The sequence below is a fragment of the Mus pahari genome, chromosome 7 (genome assembly GCF_900095145.1).
Source record: "Mus pahari chromosome 7, PAHARI_EIJ_v1.1, whole genome shotgun sequence".
NCBI lineage: Eukaryota > Metazoa > Chordata > Mammalia > Rodentia > Muridae > Mus > Mus pahari.
Window position 1 is genome coordinate 4,911,669 of NC_034596.1, and position 8,563 is coordinate 4,920,231.

Sequence of the window (8,563 nt, forward strand, 5' to 3'; positions counted from 1 at the left end):
AGATTAAACAACCAAACTCTTTTCTTATACAAATAATATATAGAATCCCCAAACAGATATCACTGTGGTCATCTCACTGACATGGTCAAGTGTGGGGATAAGAGTCATGCCAGTGGATGCCCTTGTTATCTGTTTATTTTCTGCATGGCTACCTCCCATCAGCATCTCCCCAGGTCCACTCTTGGAACCCTAGTGTGAAAACTTCTGACCTCTTTTAAATTTTGTGTTTTGCAAGTGAAATCCTTGAGGTTGGAAGACAAGGATTAGCCTTGTATTTGCAAATATGCATGGGAATTGACCACTAGATGCATGAAAAGCATTAATCTTTCTTAGTGGGCTGTAGAAAAATTTCATTCCAGGAGCCAGAATGATACTGTGAACTCTGCTTTTTGCATTTAGGGCAAAAGAAAGACTTGTGCTCTCCTTTCAAAGTTCCTTGAGCCCCTTGTCTCTCTCTAGGTCTCAGATGTTTATACAACCTAGCTGGGCTGGGCATGAGCCCACAGGAAGGGATTTTTCTTCTGTGCTAATGCAGGAAGGAACATGGCATTGATCTTCCTGCAATTATAAGCTCAATGTGTTTCCCTTGAATTTTTAGAAAAACCAAAGGTACTTTGCAAGTGCAATAGAGCTTCCAATTAGGCATTTAAGTTCCGCATTTCTGTTTCCCTAATGACTTGACTTGCTCTCTTGCTTTATGAAATGAAAATAGCTTTATCTGGGCGTGAGAATGCTGCTGATTGCATGCTTAATATGACTTTGCAACAAGCTTCAGTCTGTTTCTAGACTACATGATGGATAGAATAATACATTTCTTTGCTCCTTTCTCCTACATATTTATGGTTATCTCTTCAGCTCCGGACCTGTATTGACTGAGGGCAGTGCAGTCTGGGTAGAAATGATCAGAAGGCTGGGATGTTAAGCCTACAAAAGGAAAACTAATTTTGAAGTGAACCCACTGGATATAGGATCCTAATTGTGGAGAAGATAGAGTCCTGACCTTGTAAAGTACTGAATAGTAGGAAGTAGCCATGGTGTTGGGGATAGGGGCAAGAAGATCTGGAGGACAAGGAAAAGACATCAGGACAGTCTCTGTGCTTTAACAAAGGAGCTAGCCCTGGGAAAAAGTGTTTAATCACAGCACCCTGGAGGCAGAGGTAGGTAGGTCAGCCTGGTCTACAGAGTAAGTTCCAGGCTACTCAGGGATACACAGAGAAACAATGTCTTTAAAAAAGGGAACTGTGGGAAGAACCTCCCCAGATCCTACAAAGAAAGAATGTTCTGGGTCAAGGGGGAGACTGACCTGACAATGGGTCAGTGTCCATTTCCAACTTTATCCTTGCATGTTGCATGGAGATGGCACCAATTTCCGGAAACTCAAGCATCATTCCTTCATCCATGTTCTGAAGACATTGAATAGACATTTTCAAAGACATTGAATAGACTGTAGCTCTTAGTCTTTCCTATGACTGACAGCACTTTTAAATGCTTCAGTGACCTCTATTCTTTTCGATGCTCAAATCTTCCTCATCATTCAAGCCACACACATCCCAGAATCCTCCAAAGACATCTCAGCAGGACTTTGCATGTCTATTAACCCTTTCAGCCTTTACTGTGTTTCCACTGTTGTCCCCTGTGTAATACATGAAGTTGTACAGTTTTCTGCATTAGTTGGACCCAGATCAGCGGCCTAGGTGGCCAAGCAGTAGAAGCACACATGGGAACTATTAGAAGCAGTATAGCCTCTTTTGCCATCCTGATCAGTTGGGGGAGGACATCCTATAGTTCCCCACTGCTACTGTATGATGGGCTGTATGCTTCTTGATTGTAGAAACCTCTGTGGGGAAGACCACAGCCACATCCCTAGTATCTGGGTACTTTGCAGTCTGGGGAGAAAACCACCTCTGCTCTAGTTTAGGACGCTCTTAGCTAGCTTTCTTGTCTAAAGTGCCCTTGAATAGAAGTGAGATTGTAGAGGACCTTGGTCATTGCTGCAAGGCAGCTGTGACTAAAACGTAGTAAGAGAAATAAAGGAGGACTCCCATGGTTCAGTTTCTCCTTATTTCTGGGAACACTCTGGGCCTTCCTTAAAGCATATCACCTGCTCAGCAGTGCTAGCTGGCTTGCTGATGGGAAGGCCTGCTTTACCAGTCTGAAGGAGACCCTGAGGTCATTGTGTCCATTCCCCTGCCTTCAGGCAGGATTAGTGATAAGCTGGCCCTGCCAGAGGATAATCTCTTCTACTTGTAAAAGCTTCCAGAGCAGTCCTGACTGTCTCTGGAGACCATTCATTGCAACTTTTAACAACTTTCACCATCAGGAAATTCTCCCCCATAGCTATCCTAAATCCCCTATGCTGGGGATTAAGCTCTTTTTCTTATTCTATCCTCTGTAGCCACTGCCAAGACTTAGCCTGCACTGCCTAAGAACTCTGCTGATACCTGAAGATTGTATGAAATCCTGCCTGCCTGTCTTTCCCTGATGAATAATCCCAGCTTCCTTTTCTCCCAGGCCCTGCTGCCTGCTTGCTTATCACCTTTGAGGCTGCCTTCTGAGTCCCACTGTGGGCTAATCTCCCCAGTGGGAAGGGGGCCCAGATGGGACAAGGAGTTTCATAAGTTTCTAGTCTATCTTAGGTGTACAGAAAGTCTTTCTGGAAATCCTAACTAGAACGGTACCTTTTTGTCCGTGAACCTGAGTGGTCCTTGTCTTAGTGATGATAACCCAGCCTGTGAAAATGGCCGCCTTTTATCTTATCAGCTGCCAAATATACTTTGCTCCCCTTCTGAACAGGGAACGTATGCCACCCCTACCATAAATGTTAATGTACATCATTTTCTCTGGATCAGTACTGACAATTACCACTTCTAGAAGTAAAGACTATGGAGAGTTGGTATGCTCCCGTGTACCCGTGGCTCTCTGTGCGGGCTTTCAGAAAGAAAGTAATCTTGACAACTTAATGGGATGCGGGTACTCACATCCCTCAACTAGTGCTCCCCTGAGGCAGAGTAACCACCGAGGTTTTGCTGATTTCCACCATCTTTTCTTCTATGCTATCTGACATATAGGCCTTTATGCTTTCTTTTTTTTTTTTTTTTTTTTTGTGGATACCAGTGTCCCTAATCTATGTTCTCCTTTGCTTGCACAGCTCTAGTGAAATTCTCTATCCCTTTCCCTCTTTTTCTGGCATAGTCTGCCTCATGACTACCCCAGCATCAACTAATCCCCATTTCCTGCTTGCCATAGATCTCAACTTCAAAAAGCACTGAACAGGTTCTCAGCATTATCCAGGTGTTGAAAGAAGTATTTAATTAATAAAAATCCTGGTGGTGGGGTTTAGCTACTGCCCCAATGTTCTGGGTTCCTGAAAGACACACACACACACACACACACACACACACCCTTTATATTTTGATACACCTTAAACAGAGCAATAGCTGGGCCACTTGCTAACCTCTACTTGGACAATCCACTTCCTGCCGATAATCTTGAGTAGCCACTTACTAAATTCTGCATTCTACCTTGGCTGCCCTGGACCTGGTTGGGCATCCCTCTGGGCCACACCCTCTCTTACATGCTGACTGTATCTCCCTGTCCTCCACTCTTTTCAGGTATGGCGGTTTCCTCTCCTCCATACTCTCCCGGGATGATCTCCTCCTTCTTCCTCTCTCTCTGTCCCCAGCCCGAAAATCCTAAAGTCCTGCCTCTGTCTGCCCTGCCCAAACATTGACTGCTGGCATCTTTATTTACCAATCAGAACCAATTGGGGACATGATCCTTCAGTTTCATATTTGCGGACACTCATGTAAACAGTTTGGGGACCCAAATTAACAGAGTGCAAGCCACATTAGGCCAAACCCTCTACATTCATAGCCAACATGTGCTTATTTATTAAATAGGGACAAACACTGGAGTGTGTGTGGGGGGGAACCAGATTCCTCAAGAAACATGGAGGAGAGAATTAAGACACAGATATTTGACTTTGTGTTTTATAATTGAAAAAAGGCACCAAAAGTTAGTTCCTCAAAGGGCAAAATGAGTTTGGTGGGGATTCAGTATAGAGAACATGGCTAGGGCATTAGCAGAGGCTTCCTAGGGTAGGTTCGATTGAATGGGTCTTGGGTACAGGTGAGTATTGGCAAAGGTAGTATAGACAGGTCTAAAGAAAGGAGAAAGGAGGCATTCGATTGGCTCATAATCCTAGTTGTGTTCTGTCCATAAACTATACCTTCCAGTTCTTTGCATCTCTGTTTTCCGGGAGAAATTTCTCTATTATTTTTCATTGACAAAAACAAGATATCCAGTGAGTGCCTCTATGGTGGAACTATTCCAACTCAGGGGCTCTCTGGGACATTCTACAGATAAAGGTGGGTTGTGATTGATTAAAAATGCATGGGGTTTTCATTTTCTTGTTCTGTTTGCTGGAACGCAGAAAGTATCTAGGCCAGTCATGCTTCTGGGTCCAACTTGTCTCTGACTGTTGAGCAGTGTCCTTGGCTTGCCCCACTCTTCTGTGTGGTAGTTTTATTGTCTGCACATCCTTTGTATAGTTAGAAGCACTATTATAAACTTTGACTTTTATGGATAATAATTTAGGCAAAGCTATACTTTAGAATACTACATAGAATTCTTAAGATAGTCTCCAAGACTCTTATTCAAAGAGTCTAGCCAGAAAGGGAGATTATGATGTGACAGTCACTCAGGTAATTAGCTTATTTTTTACGGCAACATTGACTTCAAAGCTGACTGACAAGAGAGACAATAAGTCAAAGTTTATTCTTTCTAAAGATGAAAGATACTCTATATATGTGAGATATTCTCTTGAGGAGGATTCTTTGCTTTTAGTTTTGAAGATGGAGGACTCGTGGCAAGGAATGAGGACAACATTTTGGAGCTTATAGAAACCTTAGTCCTATGACCCTTAGGGGCTAAAATCTTCTTGCTATGGTGTTTAATTATGGCTTGTCCATTCCAAAACCTCATGTTGAAACTTAATACCTCATGTAAAGTATTAAAATTAAAATAGGAGAGTATCATGTCTCCTTTTGAGAAGGAGGAGTAGTGCTGTGGAGATAGCTTAGTGGTTAAGAGCACTAGAAGACCCAGGTTCAATTCCCAGCATCTACATGGCACTTTACAGCTGTCTGTAACTCCAGTTCCCGGTGATCTAACATACTGACACAGACATACATGGAAACAAAAGTTCAATACACATAAAAATAACAATAATAAACATAAATAGATCATTTAAAAAAAAAAACAGAAGAAGAGGGGACATAGGCTAGGAGATACGTGTACCCAAGCTTCTTACCTTTTGTCATGCTCGACTACCATGGGATTATGTTAGCAAGACCAGATGTGGTCTTTTGGCTTTGGACCAGAACTCTTGAGGTAAAATAATCCTCTTGTCTTCATCCTTATGAGTCTCTGATGCTGTGCTATGAGCAAATGGCAGTTAGACTGTGACTCTCTCACATCTCAGAAGAGGGAGGAAGACTTGAAGTCTTAGATGAGAATGCAGTTATTTCGGAGTCCTGATTCTAGTCTTATAAATTCTCAGCAGAACACTAAGCAATTCTATGCCCAAACTTCTAGTCTACAGAACTGTGAGCTAATAAGTGGGTGTTGTTCTCAGCTGCTAAGTTTGTGGCAATTTGTTTTTCAGCAATAGAAAATTAATACATGTGGGAATACTGAAAAGTAAACATGAAAAATTCAATAGTTGTAAGTGTTGTAGAGAAGATTAAAATCCAGCATTATAATGGTGCTTGGCTCTATGGCAACATTAGAAACAGTAGTTTCAGAAGGCCATACTGAAGTGATACCCAGACTGAATGACAACAAGAAGTCTAATGAAGACAAGAAGCAGGGACCACAGAGAAGGAATATCCAGGACTAAAGTGCCTCAATATACCTCTTTCCCAGATCAGTGTGTATGTAGAAAATGTACATGACCATTCCCCTTGTACTCAGACTGAGGTGACCTTGGTAAATGCTAAAGTTTCTTTTTAAATGTTTGTTGATAGAATGGACGCTGCCAGAAACTACCATGTGTTGATTTGATTACCCACCAACCACTTAATTTGTTTTATAGACACTTATGGAACATCCCATGTGCCCATCTTATACAAGACTGTCAACCTCAGTTCCCATGGGCAGTGCATTTGTATCTACTTCCTCCATGCTGAAGCTCTGTCCTGAAACAGGACAGAACTAGGAGACAGGGCCTCAAGAGGTACTTTACTAATGAAGGTGAAGATGATATATCTCTGGAGGAGGAAAGGGAGGGATCTTCTTTCCCTTGCTACACAAGGACAGTGAAGGTCTTCTATAAGCCTGGAAGATGAACCTCATCAGACACTCGATTAGTGGCTATCTTATTCATGGATTTTTGGCTTCAAAAACATGACCAATAGATTTCTGCTAAATAAATTGCCCGGTCTTTGGAGTTTTACATTATTAGACCCAACTAATAAAGATACCACAACAGGCAGGCACTGGTGGACATTTCCTGTGATGAACTTGGCTGTTTCTGAAGATGAGCTTTTCTTTAAAAAAAAAAGAAAAAAGAAAGAAAGAAAGAAAGGAAGGAAGGAAGGAAGGAAGGAAGGAAGAAAGAAAGAAAGAAAGAAAAAAAGAAAGAAAGAAAGAAAGAAAGAAAGAAAGAAGAGAAAATCAATGAACTAAAAAAATAACAGATAGAACTAAATTACTTAAAGGAAATTAACAAGATCACTAAGTGTTTGGATGGAGAGATTCACATAAGGACTAACTCCAAGTTCTGGAGGTATAATTTAACGGATAAGCAAATGTAGGAACCAATAACTTCTGTACCTCCGGCTTTGCTGAATTCCATCTAGTTTCCCCTCTCTGAGCATGCATCTCCCTGAGAAGGACTGCAGGAATGGTCAGACATTCAGCAAAAGGGTTTCAGGAGAAATCAGCTCCAGCGTACACTTCAGGCACTGGAGTTGACATGAATCCATTTAAATGAAGGCCATTCCATGTTAGAGGGTGAGATGACAGAGACACCAGCTTAAGAATAGGGAGAAAGTGGCCATGAGGGACTGTCGGGAGACACAGCCTACAGATGTTTGCTGGTTGAGAAAAAGGACGATATGATGATGAGTCTTCATTATCAATTGGATAGGATTCAGAATCACCAATTACCATGGAACACAGATCCCAGAACATGATTATAGGGGATTATCTGGAGTAGATTAACTGAGCTGGGAAGAGCTACACTAAGTGTGGGTGATACTATTCTATGGGCAAAGGTCCTGGGACTGTCAAGAGGAGAAAGCGATCTGAGTACCAGCGTTCATCTCTTCCTGCTTCCATGGTTGGGTGGCAATGTGACCAGCGAGCCGTCTCATGTTCTTCCCATCAGGAAGGGCCGTAGGCTGTGTCCCACAATGGGGAGACAAAATAATCTCTTCTCTAAGTTGCCCTTTTGAGGTATTTTGGCACAGCAGCAAGATAAGAAACTAAAATAGAGATTGGAAGTCAGGGATCGCGGGCTTTTTCAAGGTCTTTGTGTATTTGGGTAATTGGTTGTCTAGACCTGGTAGTTCACTATGAAACATTAAGGGTAAAGAACAAGAAGAGAACCATTTCTGGAAGGTAACTGAAAACTCTTGCTGGGCTGCAGTTCCAGGTGTGAGGGGTATTGGTACATGAGCACTGATAGTCAGGAATATGAACAAGCAAAGAGGGGAGAGTAGGACCTAATGCTCAAGAACCAATTTTAAAGATAAGAAAAGCTTACAGAGATATTAAGTTGAATATATGAGAAGATGGTATGATTAGGCAAAAGTTGACTTTCCTTAGGAAGCATCAGAGGTGGATTCCAGATCACATGTGTTATTCAGATATGTCCAGGACACATCGGGGAGTCTGAGCACTATAGGGAGGTAGAGGAGGTGCCCATTTGACAACCTTTGGGCTTGCTGTAGGGAGGAGGCGGGGTGGCTTAATGATTGTGACTCTTCCTGTCTTTTTTATTTTTAAGAGGTAAAATTCCAGCAAATAAAATGCTACCAGGCAGAATCCTGCAGTGTTGGGAGAGGTAGGGGCTATGGGAAAGAAGAGGAGGCAATGGGGCTAAGCAAATGAGGAGGAAGGTTATTCCTTTCTTATTTTCAGAAAGAATAGTGGGTAGAGATGCAGGCAACAAACAAGCCTGGGTGTTGTTATTTGTGTCCGTGTCCGTGTCCGTGTCCGTGTGTGTGTGTGTGTGTGTGTGTGTGTGTGTGTATACACACATATACACATATATAAATACATATATACATATATATTTTACTGGTTAGTTTTGTGCCAACTTGACACAGCTGGAGTTATCACAGAGAAAGGAGCTTTAGTTGGGGAAATGCCTCCATGAGATCCAACTGTAAGGCATTTTCTCAATTAGTGATCAAGGGGGATGGGCCCCTTGTGGGTGGGACCATCTCTGGGCTGGTAGTCTTGGATTCTATAAGAGAGCAGACTGAGCAAGCCAGCAAAGAACATCCTTCCATGGCTTCTGCATCAGCTCCTGCTTCCTACCCTGCTTGAGTTCCAG